This window comes from Ornithodoros turicata, chromosome 5 (genome assembly GCF_037126465.1).
Source record: "Ornithodoros turicata isolate Travis chromosome 5, ASM3712646v1, whole genome shotgun sequence".
Classification (NCBI taxonomy): Eukaryota; Metazoa; Arthropoda; class Arachnida; order Ixodida; family Argasidae; genus Ornithodoros; species Ornithodoros turicata.
Window position 1 is genome coordinate 37,461,615 of NC_088205.1, and position 18,735 is coordinate 37,480,349.

An 18,735-nucleotide genomic window follows, 5' to 3' on the forward strand; every position below is an offset into this window, starting at 1 on the left:
CATTCGTGACCTGTTGCAAGCGGGAGCTAAAAAAGAAGTTGATCTTCAAGTGTGCGGTGTGCTGGACGACCTGTTGAATGCAGTGTCACTGTTCAGCATGGTCAGATAGAAACTTTGTTGCACGTAATTTACAGCAGGGAGAGGCAGTACTGCGAAGTTATGCATCACACGTGCTCTGATCTGAGTATCAAGCACTACACGGCAAATGTAGCCAAAGACAAGTCACATTTAATTGAAATTTGCTGCCAAACTGCACAGCAGCACTTGTCGGAGGAATGGCACCGCGAAAGAGCTTGCAGAATTTCTAGCACTCAGGCTCACGTCATTTTGAAGAGCAGAGCCCAAAATGCAGCTACAACATTAGAAAGACTAAGGAAAAAGTCTAAGCCTCTGCTTGCCCCTTCAGTGCAGTATGGCAGCAAAATGGAAGAAGCTGCGCGACTATGTTTCCAGGAAATATTGAGCGTTCACGGAACATGTTGTGGCCTTGTTGTCTGCCTAGACCAGCCCTGGTTGTACAGTAGCCCCGACGGCATTTTCATGTTTCGTGAGGATCCGGTGTTGCTTGAAATTAAATGTCCCTACTCGAGAAAGGACCTCCCTATTGTAGGTTACAAAACGCGAACTAGTCATGTGAACTACCTCATTCTTGATGATGGACTGAATCTGAAGAAAAGCCATCAATATTACACGCAAATTCAAATATCGATGTACATGTTGAATGTGGAGTTCTGCTACTTTTTTGTTTACTCATCAAGGCAACAAGTTTTGGTGATCGCCGAAAGGGACAGTGAGATGCTGCAAAATGCCGTTCCAAAGCTAGCAACTTTATTTTAAAAGCTTCTTGCCAGCCCTGCTCCAGCAGTCTTGAAATGCTGTCCTGCAGATGACATTTTCCTACTGTGCGTGTACATAAACCAGCAATGTTTCTTTATTATATATACCACCCCACTGCTGTACATATTCTCTCCATCCCAAATGTTACAAATGTCTGTATTATAGAGTTACTTCAGATTATTGAAACAGTTTTATTCATAAGTTGGTGATATTGGCTGCTAGACTAGACTGCATTGTACTATTAAACTTTATTTGTAAATAAAGTTTAATAGTAAAAGGGACAATGCAATAGAAGACACATGGTCATACAGTTCAATTTATCACAGTCCAACAGGCACTAACGTCAGGCATATCAACCAACAGGAATCGGAACCAATATTTTTTTTCGGTCCTGGTTCACGCATACTGGTTCAGTTCGGGTTTAGCTCCGCTGAACAGAAATTATCAGCTTGAACCAGGTGAAGTATATCGGTTCGCGTTCGGCTCGGAGAGATGAAAACAAAAAAGAGAAACGTGGTCAGCAGTTGGGACACAATTGGAACTGTTTTTTCAGTCTGCTTTAACCGGTTCACCGACAGTAATTTTGCTACATGAAATCGAGCCTACAGTCACCGTACACAGTTGCAAGAGAAAGGTGTGAAATTACCGTTTCAGGTAAAAACACAATAAAAGTAACAGACACGTTTATTATTTACGTGCTGCTCCTGCTTTCCAAATGACAATGCTGAACGAACAGCAAGGATGTCTTCGAGAACATATAAGAAGAAAGGCGGGCGCACTGGTCGGAGGGAATGCACTGAAGCGCTGAGAAACGAGATTAATAAATAAATGACACATAAATGAACAAATAAAAAAGGACGGTAGTGCAATTATTTCCGCTCTGAACCGGTAGACACATCTATTTGTTGCGGTTCAGTGGAGGGCAAGCCAAAAATTTATTCCGTCTCAGTTCGGTTTTGACAGAAAATAACACTTTTCCCAGTTTTGGGTTCAGGTTCGAACTTGGTTCCGATCCCTGTCAGCGGCGCCCTACGCTTCTTCAGGCCTTATAATGTGTGGCTGGTAGTTTGCAATCACACAACAAGCATGGACAACTTTCTGCATATAAGGTATGAGCGTCACTGGCACCCTATGACTCAATATGTTAAATATTTTGATCCTTTGAATCACACGTTATACGTGGGTACGACACTTGGCAATTGCATACGTTTCATTCATTTCAGCAGAACTGAACTGACCTTCACCTTTGGAGAATGGTGGCATCACAAGTACAGCATTTTTTTCTGCCAGGACTGTTCTGATGCTTGGAAAGCTTTGTCTGCTAAAACACAGTCACCAAGCTGAAGAAGATCTAGGAATCCAGACTCAACTGTGATACTGCTATCGGATGTCCGTCCTCCAAAGGCCTTGGAAAGGAATGTCACAGCACCATTTGGGGAAATACCAACTAGGAACTTCAGTGTGTTGTGTAAGCACATTTGTAGTTTGAGTACATAAGGTTACGTTGGTCAAGCTTTGGCGGCGTTTGTCTTGATTTCTGTGCAGTCTATAATAAACCGACAGTTCGGGTAGTGATCCTGAAAGCACTGCGGCATTGTCTCCGTTACAGCCAACATGGACGGGGTAACTCCAGTTTTTAGTGCGGGCATAAATGATCTTGAAGACATCATAAAATGTACGTGAAATGGTGCGCTGGTCAACACTGAACAGTACACTGAGCGCTACAAAGCTGAGACCAAGCTTTAGCTGCATGAAGAAGCACAACAGCTTATTTTGAACAGTCATGTCTGTTGTCCTCTCCCTTAACTCTGGCATCACACTAAGGAGGAGTGCGAACATGTTGTTGCTAACTGAACAAAGTTCCTGCAACGCATCTTCATATCTTTCCGCAGATTCGAAACCAAGGAAGGCGCATGTTCGTGAGTCTGGTCCGACATGCCTTGACACGTTTTGAGCCTCCTCGGAATGTGTCACCTGGCACTGTGCGTCGTTGCTGCTTGTAGTAGAAAGGAACAAGTAAAGTTGGCCATGACACTCATCGACCGCATCCGTTTCGGTGGAAACCTGCACCAACACATGGCATGCCACAAGAGAGTGAAATGGTATATTATAGTGTGTTAGATGGCGCACCGGAGTGTAATAGTGAAATCTAGGAAGTAACAGGTTCAAAGGGAATGCAAAGGTTCTCTCCAAAAGTAAATAAAGCATCCACTGAGCAAGCTTTCACGCTGTGGTGTCAAGCCTAGTTCATGCTCTTACTAAACAAACCAAGATGGCTTATACATTTCCTTGAGCTTGAGGAAAAGATGAAGGACAAGCACACAAACCGCTTGCTTGCCTTCTATTACTATGTTCAAACGAATGAAATGCCTACTGTCTTTTTGTCACAATCTTCCATCCATTCATCGTCTTCATACAAAGGGGGTTCAGGGCCCGACGTAACATTGTCAGCAGAGAACTGAAGGACTGCTATTAGTAAAGTCAATGAGTAAATTACCAAACTCAGATAGCAAACTTACAGCATGCAGGCTATCCGTGTGAACCGTGCCGCTAGAAACCTTAACTTTTTTCTGGTTCCGTGCGTGATACCCAAAGCTAGAAAAACACGCATGCAGGCACCTTTCTACAGTTTGGTCATCTCTTTTCCGGCTATAATTATGGTCACACATTACCTGTCAAAATTATCCACTGCCCCTTCTGAAGACTGTCTGCTCTTGTACACGTCATGAAATATCGTTGGGACATAGGCCGGACTGCTCTCGATATTAGATGGCTTGCCCAAGACAAAGTGCAGGCTACAGATGCGTGAATTCTTGCTTGGCTCCCATGGCTTTCCGTCTTCCCCGTCGATTGTAAAAAACTTACTTCACTTGCGTGCATTGCATGACGATCACTAGTTCCACGATGAGATAACAAAGAAACGAAAGGGACAACCATGCATATTTACCCTATTCGGCGGACAGCTGAGATCCACTTTTGTCGTCGCTCCACTTCGTGTGGTCTCGAGGGGAAGGAATGGAAGCGCACATGAGCCAAATCTCCGACTGCTTTTTTATAGTTCATCGTGCATCCCACAACACAACAGCCAGCACCAGTCAATATTTTCCTCTTTACGTTCGAGGGGTCACACTGAACCGTAGCATCCATCGAACCGCGCTAAGCCGATGATGGGCGTATGTGAGGTGTGATTTCGCTGTTTATGTCAACGTTACAATATCTAAACCACAGGGGTGGCATCCAATGTATTGCTCCGTAGACGAAAGCGTGCTGGGCGAACGCAATGCATCCTGGACAGGTCCTGGTCGCACGTCACAGCTGTGAGGGAACCTGCATTGAACAATTTATGCCATCAGTTACGGCAGGGATGACAAGGCTGATCCAAGCAAGCAATCATCGATACCGTGACCAACAAACTGAGCCGTAGATCCCACACCTGACAAGCGCACTTCAACGCCTGCTACGTGCCGAGACCATACCCGTGAACTGCAGGAAGTCTGGACTATCACAATGACTCTATCCAGATAACGTACTGCTTAAAGTTTAACGTTTAGATCTTGAGATACGAGTCACAAAGTGCTGCGCACATGCTTCAACAGCAACGTTTTGTCGCCCCGCTCGTGGACTAATAAATCACATTTATTAGTAAAACTAAGTCACTTACTTGTGAAATGTCGTCGCCGGTATCTTGCCAGTACGGCAGTACACCCATAACCACAGCAGGCAGGCATGACACCACAAAAATACTACGCAAAGGCGCATGCAGAATATGCAGCTGAGTCGCGGACGGCAATGTTTTGAGCTTCGCAAGATGGCGGTCGGTGACCGTACGGTTGTACCCTCAATCCGCTATCCAGCCTATTACTATAGAGATCAGTGGGCTGTCCTATCGCTCGCAGCGCCCCCATGGCTGTGCACAGCCTTGCAGAAGGGCGCTCTATTTCGCATCGCCATCCCATGCCTCCCGCTATCTCTCACCATGCTCCCCGAAGGATGAATGACGTCATCCGCGGAGCGCGACAGAAGCGGCCCCCAGTGGTGAAGCGTCGGTCGTAGCGCCCTCTAGTGGTGTACCCTACACAATGGCTAATCCTTCTATTCATCGGAGATAATCCGTCTATTGCAGATGGGTCAAAGTCGCCATCTTGCCATGTATTTCGGCCATGGAGGAAGGAAACACAGGAGCGGCCATTCCAGCTTTTTCCCATTGGGATGGGCGTGCCGGCCCTCGCATTGCATTCTGGGATGCTCCTGTCTACCATGTGACCGCTGACGTGACCCCAAGAGCATGCGCAGGCTAGCTGCCAAGGCAGACGACGGGAGTCGTGATTGTCTTGCAGCTCAGATACCTGCATTGTGATGAACGCCGCGCGTCCAGTTTTATTTATGTGTGTTCGGAGGTTTACTTTTGGTCTACCCTGCTACTACAAGACCGGTCACAGTCTGCAGGACAAGCACGGAAGACTAGAAACATCATTCGTGGCAGCGACGTTTGTGTGACGACGTGGCCAACTTTTATGTTTGTTGCTGAAGTGGTAAAGCATGCCAGTAATCAAACTTGTACAACAATGAAGGAAATCAGATGAATCTGCAGCTGTAGCACAGCGCCAACTTGCAAACGAACGATTCAAGATGACCTCTCACAGACAGAGGTACAAAGCAACCGATCATGCAAGTACGCACTTACGAATGAAACGTTATTCTTGTGACAGAGCTGCTTTCTGTTGAACGACAGCTGCAGCCGTGGTAAGAACATGTTAACATAACGTTGTTTCCACAATGGTGCTCACATTTTAAGAATAAATGACGTTGGAAATGCATAAAAGCACGAAAAGCAGCGCGAGCAACAAAGCGTTGCCAAACCGCAACTTTAGAAAGGATCACGTGGTGGGTAGGAAGTAATGGCGGACTTGACAGGAGCGACCGCCAGAGGGGTCCCACGGAAATCTGTTCGAAACGGCCGCTCCTGTGTTTCCTTCCTCCATGATTTCGGCCCATTCCCCGCGTAAAAGAACGGGGATCGCCATCTTGTGGGACGGTTGTTGCCAACATCGCAAAATCTGCCACCTAGATTTGTACCGAAGTAGAAATTATCTGCAAACAATGTGCAGCGAGCATGCTATTTCTCAAAATAGCCACTTCAATCCGTATCCAATCCAGCGTGAGTTATGGCTGCCGTCGCTCCTCAATAGGTGTGTGGATGTGTTCACGGTATTTCCAGTCACTGCGGACGTACGATCCTGTGCGTTCTGTGCAGTTGTGTTTGTGGACTGTGATGTTCGTTAAATATTGTGATGCTCGCCAGGCAGCTGAGGCTGCTTTGGATGATGTAGATGGTGCCCAGCGTAACTCTACGACGACATTGTGCGAAGAAGTGACTACATTTGTACATTCATGCCCGTCGTCCTGCGTATGTTGGCTAAAACACTTATTCGTTAGTGCGCAGATTATGTTTTGTGATTGCCAATGAACGGCAGTACTTGAAGTAGGCAGCTTCGTTTTCGCTTTCGCAAGTGAATAATGTTTTCTGTCACAAGTGCTCAGTGGCGTATCTAGAGCTACCTGCGCCCATGACAACATATGGTTAACATGATGTCCTTGGGGATGCGTTTTCGTGTGGTCCGCACTAGGTTTCACACTACAACCTCTCTAATGGCGGGTGCTTTAGATCATTTATGAATGTGCCAGGTTGAGCGCCCGACCTGACACATTAATTCACACCCGACCACATAATGGCGCCCCTGTTCACCTGGCGCCCATGGCACCTGTCCACACCTGCCACACCCTAGATACGCCACTGCAAGTGCTTTTTGAAACAAACAACAACAACTTTATTTTTGACTTGGGAGAGTGGGGAGTTTCATCGCCACAGGCGATACTCTACCCCATTGCTGGTGGGAATGGAGGGAATAAAATAACGAGCCCCTTCACCAGTTCGATGGTGTCCAGAAATGTCAGAAGAGCTTTGAGCGCAGAGCGTTGCTGGGCTGGATTGGGCTAGGCACCAAGCAATTTCGATAGGGAGAAACGGCGAGAGCCCAGCCGACGAAGAGACTCGGAGAGTGTGGTTCGGGAAGGTTGGTAGTGAGGGCAATGAAGAAGAATATGCTCCAGATCCTCAAGAGCACCACAGTGGCAGCAGGTGGGAGAGTCAACATGTCTCAAGCGGTAACGCCACTGAGCTGTAAAGGCCACATCGAGGCGCATTCGGTGGATTAATGCAGCATCTTGACGAGAGGTGTTTCGTGGCATGCGGAAAGCGAGCGTTGGATCAACTCTGCTAACATAGAGGGGGGGAAGAATGTCGGTTGTCCGTTGGCGGGAAGCCAGGGGTGTCACTAGGCGTCGCAGAATTGAACGACGGTCTCCTGTCAGCAGAACAATACTGGTCCGTTTCCGATACGAGAGTGCTGCTTCTGCGGCGCTGTCGGCCTGCTCGTTCCCCACGACACCACAATGGGCTGGAACCCACTGGAGAATTAGCCTGTGGCCTGCTGCGTAGATAGTGTGGTAAGCCATTAACACATCTGTGACTAGGGGTGCGGATGGGCCTCGTATGCCGGAATTTTCAATTGCTTGAAGTGCAGATTTGGAGTCTGTAAAGACTGCCCATTCACGGGGTGTAAAATCAGCGATGTGTTGTACAAAGAAAAGGATGGCATAGAGTTCCGCAGCTGTGGAGGAGGTTGGATGTGAAAGACGTGTTCCGTGCGCTACGCTTTCGGATGGTATGACGAATGCTGAGGCGGACTTGTTGTTTCGGGATGCGCCATCGGTATATGCTGCCGTAAACGTAGAAAACTTATCGTCTACCAGAGCATGAAAATGGGCTCGGAGGACTTGAGGGGGGACCTGATCTCTTCTTTCCAGAAGGTTTGGGAGGCGTACAAAAGTGGGTGGCACCGGTAGAGTCCAGGGAGCTTCCGGCGGTATAGTGTCCTTAGTAATGAAGCCATGGAGAGTCCGGCGTGTCCTCTGCGCTACTCGATAGAAGTCGCTTTCAGGGCGATATCGAATTTTCCTGAGGAGCGGGTGGCGGGGAATGTGAGCACGCAAACGGAGGTAGTGCCGAGCCGTTTCCCGTTCACGGAGAACCTCAATCGGGAGCTCACCAGCTTCAGCCAGTACTTGCCGTGTTTCAGCCATTCTTGGAACTCCGAGGCATCGACGAAGGCTTCGAGCAAACAAAGACCGAAGTGTATTTAATGAAGTTGTTGATAACCTGTGCAGAATAGGAAGGCTGTAAAGCACAGTCGCCCTCACCAATGCCGCGTGAACCGCGAGCAGGGAACGCTGATCACAGCCCCATCCTGAGCCAGAAAGATGTTGAATTGCGGGGAGCCATCGCTGCACTTTAGTTTCAAGGTGTTTAATGTGCCGAGCCCAGCGCAAGTCCAAGTCGATTACCACGCCAAGGAAGCGGTGAAAGCGTACCGATTCAAGCTCTTTGTACCAAGCCAGAGAGGGAAATTGGCTACAGCGTTACGCGTGAAAGGGAGCTCGACACACAATTTTCTTCTGCAACGACCCTGAAAGCTATGTTGCGAAGGTTTGCCAATGGAAATTGTTTCAAACGCTATTCGTAACTACAAATATTTTTGCGACTGAGTTGTGGAATAATAACGCACAGTGTATGATAATGGTAGACTGGATTTATTCGCAAATATATATTTGGTAATCGGTTATATTTGATAAGGCAAGTTGCATAACCACTTCAAATCCCTCGCAAGTACTCCATAAATCAATTTCAACCCCCATGTAACTTTTCTCTTAAAAGTCTGGGTTGGAAGTGGAACCGCTTTCATGCACCTCTTTTTGCAACCGTATCGTTCACGTCATCCCCTTCCACACTCAAAGAAAGGGCTTAAGGACGGTGTGTGTTTAGCTGTATCGTAAAAGACCTTTCCCACCATCCACTCTGATGACATTCATATTCACACGTAGCATATACCTTTCAGTTCTCCACATATGCAACCATATTGACGTAACATGAAAAAAGATTGATTGGTGATTCACATGAATTAACAGAAAGCCTGATTGACTAGATATAACATGAAAAACGGTTAAAACTTGGCCTGGTTGGTGATCACGGGAAGAAAGTTGCAGAATGCCAGATTCATATAGTTTACTCTATACCACGAAAGTGTGATAAGGTATATATTGGGGAATCATCAAGGTGCATAAACAGAGCGAGTGTTTTGGCTGGTTGAAAAAGCACTGGGGTTTTTTCAAATGTTTTTAATTGAAAGGTGCATGAACACTCGTTTAAAAGAACATTCAACTAATATATCTAATAGATACGGTGCATTGGGGGACCACTTATTGACATGTGGATGTGACAATGAAAAAATGGCTAGGAAGCAAGCGAGCTGGTGAAGATGATGCATAATGTAAAAACCCCGAGACTAGGGAACACGAAGGGACAGTCACAAACGTGACTTCGTGTTTGACTTGTGTTCGTTTGACTTGACTTCGTGTTTGACGTGTGTGACTTGTGTGAAAAGACATCGTGTTTGTGTCTGTCCCTTCGTGTTCCCTAGTCTCGGGGTTTTTACATTATGTGTGGGATGTCATGCAGAATTCCAAAAAACAAAAATCTTGTTCGGATGAAAAAAACAAAGTAGCCTTCTCTTTCGAGAGGCGCATGAGATAAAAAAAAAGCAGGTAGTAACTGCGTCAGTAACCCCTGTATTTATCTTTGTGGTGTAAATAGGAAGTACAACATGAGAGGGAAAAAAGGGGGAGAGGAGGTCTCTTGTGTATTTAAGGCTTCGTTTCGCAAAATAAAAATTCTTTGGTTGGCAGTTCAGTGTGGTGTCCATCTTTTTTATGTTCCGTTCCCGTCTTTTCCTGCACAGGGGGCTTTATCGTTTTTAACTATATTAGACGTAAGATGTGAAACAGTGATTACGTTCACAAAGCATATGCACAAATGAAGTTTACTTTGTTGTAGATCACTGATTACATATTTCTTAACAGAATTTGTTTGCTTCGCTTTCACATTAGTTGAGGCATTCATACAAATAAATCTGTGCAGCTGTAAAAGATAAGTAAATGGTTTGTATTACACGTTACTAATATCTGCAAAATTCATATTGACCCACCCATATGCTTGTTGCTTTTTCCACACAAACTCTTCCTACTTGATAGAAGTGAAATGGGGAACACCGTCACTGCGTACACAAAATGTGTGCACACATAGTGGCATTACTGTGCTGGTCGTAACTACTCATTGCCTTGAAGTAAAATTTGTTTATGTATGGACATGTACAACATATCTGGCATGAGCTCTGTCATGTACCATGATCGTTACCTGCGTCTGACTGGCACGTCGTTCCGAGGAACTTTGAAATCACGCGCACTGTGCCTTCAGTAAAATATCTCACTTGTGCACTTCCAAAGCGTTGTCTCTATGCAAAAATCTAAAATGCACAGATGACAAGTGGTTGCAAAGCAACATATGCGCTTTGCCTGTATGTATGCTCATCACAGTGAAGAAGATTATCTCCTATAAGGAGGGTAAGCTATATTGAGACTGTTTTTCATAAGCAGAAGTATGCTGTTCCCACTGTGGACAACCATAATACCAATATACGCTTAGTGTAGGCTACTCGTTTTGGTGCAGGAAGAGGTTGAGAGTTCGTCACTGCTGTACCTTAGAACTGAGCTGCTTGAGTAATCACGATAGAGGAAAAGAGGAAGCATCAAGTCATTGATATGTAACATTTTGGTAGATGTCTTGTTTTTCTTTTTTTGCTATGCCTTCACCTCTGGTCCATGGAGGCTTCACATTAGGATTATGCCATCGAGGTGTGGTCACATTTCGTGATCTTTGGACGTCTGCATTTATCAGTTAGGTTTTACCCTTAGCACTATTGTAATGCGGAGTGTTGAACGTTCCATCCTCCCCCTCCTTTGCAAATATATCAAAAAAATTTCAGACAGACTTTGGCTCGACATGTAGTTCCAGATGTGCCTGCATATTGTGAGAATGAATTAGATGCAGACGCATCGCTATTGTCGACTGGTGCCCTGTAGCCCGCGGCGCGAGATTCGCTCGCTTTTGCTGATCAGCAACCCTGGCGATCTGACCTATCGAATAAAGCTCTCACAGTTTGGTGGAGGTGCGCCTGATCTTCGCCTTTACTCCTAATACTCTACCCTGGAGCTTCGCTCCCGCAGGATACTGCCTACAATGTCGCCACCGCCTTCCGCAGTCGGTGACCACCCTACGCCTTCGGGCGACTCTGCTGGGTCTTCATCACCGCTCCTCAGGCCCCGGGACCCACCGTCCTTCTCGGGAACTGACTCTCTCGATATCGACGAATGGCTCAATACCTACGATCGGGTCAGTCGGCACAACAAGTGGGATGATGCCACAAAACTTAACAACGTCGTGTTTTACTTAACCGACTTAGCGAAGACGTGGTTTCTCAACCATGAAGCGGATTTTACCAACTGGATGGCTTTTTCCGCTGGCATTCGCGAACTCTTCGACCGCCCTGCCTATCGCAAAACCGATGCCGAACACAAGCTTTCGCATCGAACACAGGGTCCCGACGAAACATACTTCGTACATCGAGGATGTCACCTCTCTTTGCGCCAAAATCGACGCTAACATGTCCGAAGCTGATAAGATAAAGCACATCATCAAGGGAGTGCGCGAAGACGCCTTCCAACTCCTTGTCTCTAAGGCCCCAACCTCGATCTCCGACATCGTTACACTGTGCCAGACGCTTCAGGATGCGCGCAACGCTCGTATAACCCTCCTACAAGCCTCACCATCGTCATCGCTCAACAGCACCAACTTGTTCCCCCCCGGCACCCTGGACACTATCCGTACCATCGTAAGGGATGTTATACGCGAAGAGCTTGCGCGCGTCGGCTTCCCTCCGCCTACACAGGAGTCGTACCAGGCAGAGCTGGCACCAGTCAACCTTCACACGGTCGTGCGTGAGGAGTTCGCTCACACACTGCGCAGCGCCACAAGCCCTCAGGCTCGGCCGACTTATGCGGACGTCGTGCGTCTGGCGCCACCGTTGTCCAGTGGCCAGGCTGAACCCGTGGCCTCCCTCACTCACGTGAACGCACGCATGCCGACGTCACCACCCGCCGTTCCTCATCCTCGCTTACCCGAATTTCGTACATGCTTCTATTGTGGCATTCGCGGGCACATCGCGCGCTATTGTCGTAAACGGCGTCGTGATCAGCAAGCCTTCTACGTGTCACAGAGCGCCTTTCCTGCTGACTACGCCTGGCACAGTCCTGACAACAGTCCGTTTCCATCCTCACAGCGCGTGTGGGATGATTCTCGACGCTTCCCTGATCGTCCTCCTTACGGACGTGACTCGTCACCTTCACAGCGTCGCCGTTCAGCATCTCCATATCGCGGACGATCACCACCGAGGCCTTCTGCTCGTCGTCGGTCGCCCACCCCTCCGGAAAACCAGTAGCCGCAGTCCGAGGAGGGCGGGCTGCGCTTGCGGCACCATCGCAACCACCTCCGTCTCTTCAGCACAACCTCGTCGACGTGTCCATTGAAGGTTGTGCTGTTGCCGCCTTGATTGACACGGGTGCCGCAACATCGGTCATCACTTCGGAATTATGTGCTCGATTACGAAAAGTCACGACGCCCTACGATGGTCCCAGCTTGCGAAACGCCTCCGGAAGTCATATTTCGCCCCTCGCCCGTTGCACAGCCCGCGTCACCATCTCAGACGTAACTTATCCGGTGGAGCTTCTCGTTTTGTCGTCGTGCTGCCATGATCTTATACTAGGTTGGGATTTTCTTCGTGACAACCTCGCCATTATTGACTGCGCCTGTGAATCGCTCTTTCTGAGCGATATGCCATGCTACGACGCTCTTCATGTCGATAATGCTCTCTGGAACCTTTCTGTGACCGAGGATGTCGTCGTTCCCCCTCGCTGCACCATGAACGTGGCCCTTTGCCCTCCTCCCTGCTTCCTCGGTCCTCCCTTGTGTGCTGCTCTTCTTTCCCCGAAGAATAACGCCCTCAGCAGGAAGGGACTTGCGGCACCGTATTCGTTGGTTTGTTTTACGAACAGCACTGTGCATCTCTCGATTACCAACGTTAGTGAGAATCTTGTGCTTCTGCCAGCTGGTTTCGTCGCTGCTTCTGCAGAACGTACTGATGCGTTATGTGCAATCACTGCCCTCGACGTCACACAAGACGAACCTAGGTCTGGGACCCCGCGCGTCGACCCAACCGTCTTTACCCGCATGATCTCCTCTGACCTCCCTCCCGAGGACCTCGCCTCGCTACAGTCGCTGCTTGCTTCTTACGTCCACTTATTCGATATAGGCAAGCCTCCGTTAGGCGTTGCTAAGGGAGTCTATCACCGAATCGACACCGGGGATTCTCCACCGCTACGTCAGCGTCCGTACCGTGTGTCTGCTTCTGAGCGCGCCACCATCGACAAAGAAGTGTCCGACATGTTGTCCCGCGGCATCATCCGGTCCTCCTGCAGTCCGTGGGCATCTCCTGTTGTGCTTGTCACGAAAAAGGATGGCAGTATTCGTTTCTGCGTTGATTATCGCCGACTAAACAAGATCACTCGCAAAGACCTTTATCCAATGCCACGCATCGACGACGCCTTAGACATTCTGCGGAATGACAATTTCTTTTCCTCCCTGGACTTGAGGTCGGGGTACTGGCAGATCCCGATGGCGGAATCGGACATCGAGAAAACTGCATTTACCACCCCTGACGGCCTATACGAATTTACAGTCATGCCATTTGGTCTCTCTAACGCGCCCGCAACATTTGAGCGCATGATGGACACGGTTCTCCGCGGTCTTCGCTGGCAGACCTGTCTATGCTATCTCGACGACGTCGTCATGTTCTCCGAAACCTTTCCCGAGCACCTACAACGCCTACGTACAGTCTTCGAGTGTTTCGTTGCGGCTGGCCTTCAACTGAATCAGAAAAAATGCCACTTCGGGTACCGCCAGATCAAAGTTCTCGGCCACGTTGTCTCCGCGGATGGCGTATCACCCGACCCTGAAAAACTTCGAGCTGTGCGCGACTTCCCAGCCCCTACAAACCTGCGCGAGCTGCGCAGCTTCATAGGCCTGTGCTCCTATTTTCGGCGATTTATACGTGGCTTCGCGACAATCGCCGAACCCTTAACATCCCTCTTGTCTCAGGGCTGTACGTTCCAATGGACCGAACCCTGTGATGCCACCTTCCGTCACCTCAAGTCCCTTCTTACTTCGGCGCCTGTCCTCTGCCACTTCGACCCGGCCGCGCAGACGGAGCTTCATACGGACGCTAGCGGTGTTGGCATTGGAGCAGTGCTGGCACAACGGCTACCGTCGGCTTCGATGGAACAGCCCGTCGCATTCGCCAGCCGTGTCATCAGCAAGCCCGAACGGAACTACTCAACGACTGAGAAGGAATGCTTGGCTGTAATATGGGCCGTTCAGAAGTTCCGACCCTATCTCTACGGCCGCCGCTTCTTTGTCATTACTGATCATCATGCCCTTTGCTGGCTCTCTACCCTCAAAGACCCCTGCGGACGTCTTGGGCGCTGGATACTGCGACTGCAAGAATTTGACATCACCATTAAGTTTAAGTGCGGCCGCTTGCACTCGGATGCTGACGCGCTGTCCCGTTGTCCTCTGCCACTATCCACACCTCCTGCAGCACCCGACATTCTCCCGGACAACGCAGATGAGTCGCTCTCTCCCCCCTGCTGTCCTCTAACCACGTACGACCCAGCATTCCTCCGTGCGGAGCAAATGAAGGACACCTCTTTCTCGCGCATCATCTCCCACTTGGACGGCAGCCGTCCTTCCTCGGACCGTGCCGTCATCCGCAAGAGCAAGAACTTCACACTTCTTGAAGGCGTTCTGTACAAGCGGAATTTCTGCCCCGACGGCAGTCGTTTCCTATTGGTCGTCCCCAAAAGTATCCGTGAGCAAGTTCTCCGTAGCCTTCACGACGATGCCACGTCCGGTCACCTCGGCTTTTATAAGACGTATGAGAGGGTCCGAAGTCGGTATTTTTGGCCTCGCCTATACACTTCCGTCAACCGCTACGTCAATGCATGCATCACATGCCAGCGTCGCAAACAATCCCCTCCGCCGCCAGCTGGGTTCCTTCGTCCCCTCCCGCCTCCAGGCCAACCTTTTGAGCGAGTAGGCATCGACCTTTTCGGCCCACTACCCGTCACCCCCTCTGGCAACCGTTGGGTCCTCGTGGCAATTGACCATGCCTCCCGGTACGTGGAGACGGCTGCTTTGCCGTCCGGCACATCTGAAGAAATTGCGCGCTTCTTTATGCTCAACATCCTTCTCCGTCATGGCGCGCCACGTGTTATTGTCAGCGACCGCGGACGTTCCTTTCTGGCCACGCTGCTTCAAGACATCTTCCGCGCCACCTCTGTGGTCCACAAACCAACGTCGGCGTATCATCCCCAAACAAATGGTCTCACAGAACGATTTAATCACACCCTTGCTGATATGCTTGCTTGCTACGTGTCCGCTACCCATACCAACTGGGATGCCATTCTACCTTACGTAACCTTCGCCTACAATTCCGCTGTGCAAGCAACAACTGGATTCAGCCCTTTTCGGCTCGTTTACGGCCGCGACCCCGTTTCCAATATCGACACCCTGTTCCCGTACACCCCGGACACAGACCACAATAGCACTCTCGCCGACGCTGTCACACGTGCAGAAGAATGCCGACAGCTAGCCCGTTATCGCACGTTCGACTGCCAGGCCCAAGCTAAACGGAGATATGACGCACGTCACAAGCATGTTGAATTCCGTCCGGGCGATGAAGTGTGGTTGTGGGCACCAATTCGTAAACCAGGGCTCTCCGAAAAACTTATCTGCCGCTACCTGGGCCCATACCGAGTCCTGCGTCGTGTTTCGGACGTCAACTACACTGTCGAACCTATCAGTCCACCACCCGACCGTCGCCATCGGGGCACTGGGACCGTCCATGTCACACGTCTCAAGCCCTGCATCCCCCCTGACGTCAGTTCGGCTCTCCGCCAGGATGGCTCCGTCTCAGCCCCGGGGAAGATGTGAGAATGAATTAGATGCAGACGCATCGCTATTGTCGACTGGTGCCCTGTAGCCCGCGGCGCGAGATTCGCTCGCTTTTGCTGATCAGCAACCCTGGCGATCTGACCTATCGAATAAAGCTCTCACAATATGATAGATATGTAGCACGCCAAAACCCGCAACCACGAAACCGAAACTATCATTCTAGCTTGTGCATGCGTTACAATGCGTTACAACTCCGTTACAACAATCGCTAAGAATGTCGAAGGCAACATGGGTTAGTTATTACTAACTTTTACGTGTTTACTGCATCATTTTTCAAGAAATTCGTTTGTTTAAGCAAATATGACAAAGAGACAACAGCGGCGTTTTGTGCCGCCGTAACTTGCGAACTCAGGGTTTCCAGGTCTGGCAACTGCGTTCCACAAGATGGCAGCCTCCGCTGTTTGACGCTGATTTTACGGCAGCTTGACCCACCTGGTCTATTGGGAGCTGCATTGGAAACAACACCCCGCCGCCGCCGGAGGTCTGGACCTCGCCTCCGCCGACGTTGAAAAATCGGTGCGGCTGTATAATGTGCCCATTTTTATCCATTTTATATAAAAAAGCTCTCCCATACCTACTTTTTTTTATTGCATCTTAGGTCCCAGGTTCCAATTGTGGTGCTTTTAGCAGTAAGAATTTCATCACTAATATGCTGTTTATGCTTTACGGTTTCGTTTCACAGTCGACCCTGGAGGCACAACTCCAGGCAAACTTGTCATTAATTCCTGCAGGTTGTTTGCTGGTCATCCATCAACACCATAGCACTGGTCATTTTCCATATACAGGGTGTTTTGTTTTTATTCGTTACAGAATTTTTGTTTCAAAAAATAGCGGAACAAAATAGATGCCGTTTTTTAGTTGGTCGGGCGAATATTATCTCGAAGAAAGTATGTAACTACAAGATCATCAATTACCTAAAATTCATTAATTCTTTAATTAGGGGATTTCGCGCAAAAGCGACATAGCAGAACGGAAGATATTCCTCGTTGAAAGCCAATCCCTGTTTAAGAAATCCTTAAATGCGCACATGTGTTGAAATATCCGACGCTGAATGTCGCTATGCAAATGAGCTGAAACAAGAAATACGCAATTTCCGAGCGCAGAAATGACGCGAGCTTCGATCTATCTGGCCAACAGATTAGCGCCTACACAAATCAGCTCGATCGCTCCAAAGCACGTGGTCCTCTCACGTGGATTGCCTGTCGCTCTTTCTGCGCTCGAAAAGTGCGTAGCAAATAGTGCGTTTAGTGTGTGCCGGCGAAAAGCACCCCGTCAGAGAAGGTGTTTTCAATCGCGGGATTGCGGGGCTGCGCGTGACGCGTGCCCACTGATCTCTATGTATAAAGGCTGGATAGCGGATGGGTGAGGGTATCGCGGGAAAGGGTACGACAACCGGCCGCCATATTGCGGTGCTCAAAAGAGCGATTACAGCCCATAGGAATGCATGTAAGCTGTGACAAGTTTTGCTGTTTGTGAGCGCTTCCCTTGCTGCTTCGCTAAAATTTTGCCGGGGATCGCTGCAGAAATCCCTCCTGATTGGGTTCCTTACGTTTCTTGTGTGAAATCCCGCCACATACCTGTTATTTCCTGTCTATTTTGTACTCGTGTGAGCGCGCGTCGTTCCAATCTTGCACTTTGAACTACGATTATGTGATTTGCTGGTTTTGTGTGGTGTTTTATTTGTTGTGTTACGTTTCCTTTGTCGTCCGTCAGCGTGTGCAGCATGTTGCTTCTCGTGTTTTTCCCATTTCCTTTCTGCTCGGGGGTGTGGAATGCCAGGGAGCAGTATTCTCAGAATTGACTCTTGGCATTCAGCAATGTTTGGAACGTTTGTTTATGAAACCACCTTAATATGCTTTGCACAGGAAGTTTAGATATTACTAGTCATGACACGAAATGTCGAACGGCACTAAAGCACTTCCAAAGGACTAGAATGAGATTAAGTATGTGATATAAAGGCTGTATGACGGTAAAAACATATTGACTAGAAATATGTGCACTGGGGAGGGAATGGCGGTAAAGACAGTTCAAAATGACTAGAGGTAGAGTGAATTAGTCATAAAAAGGCTGAGTAGCAAGGTCTTGTGGTGAAAGCTCCAACATTGAAGTATCACAAGTCCAGTTGCAAAAGTAAGTTTGGAGCAGTCAATCAGGTAAGTGAGTAGTGTGCATTACTGGTTGTTGAATACGATCAACCTTGACAATTTCTTTCGCAGATGAGGCCTGGCTGTCACCTTCTCTGTATATTCCTTGGCAAGGTGGTACAGTCTGATCCTGCTGTAGCACTGGGAAACTTCTTTGATAAGACGGATCACATGGTTTTCATTTGGGCTGCATTCGAACATACGTTGTTGCAAACTGGGGAAGATGGTGGGCAGCAGTGATGTTGATGAGATATGTTGCAAGACTGCTCTCGTTAGAAGCTCCCCAACCTCAGCATGCGGAGGTAAAGATCCATCGGAAATGTTAAGCACCTGCCTAACCAGCTTCTCGGTAATTTTGGAGATGGTGACAACACTGTCGGATGGCATGATAAGCCCACCACGCGACTTTCGGAGCAGTAGTGCACTTTGGGAAGCAACATCAGTCAAGGCGTCAATGCAGTCTGCACACGAGATCTTTTTTGTAACTGTCTTGACCACATAGCCTGCTATATACCCCACGACGTCCTCCACAAAGGCCGTCAGTCGTTCTAAGTCTGGACCTACCCCATAATCGTGGTCCTTGAGCTGCTCCGTGTCAGTGACACCAAAATAACGTGATGTATGGACATCGATCTCATCAGTGGAGGCCGCTGCTGCTGCTGTAGAGGCTACGGT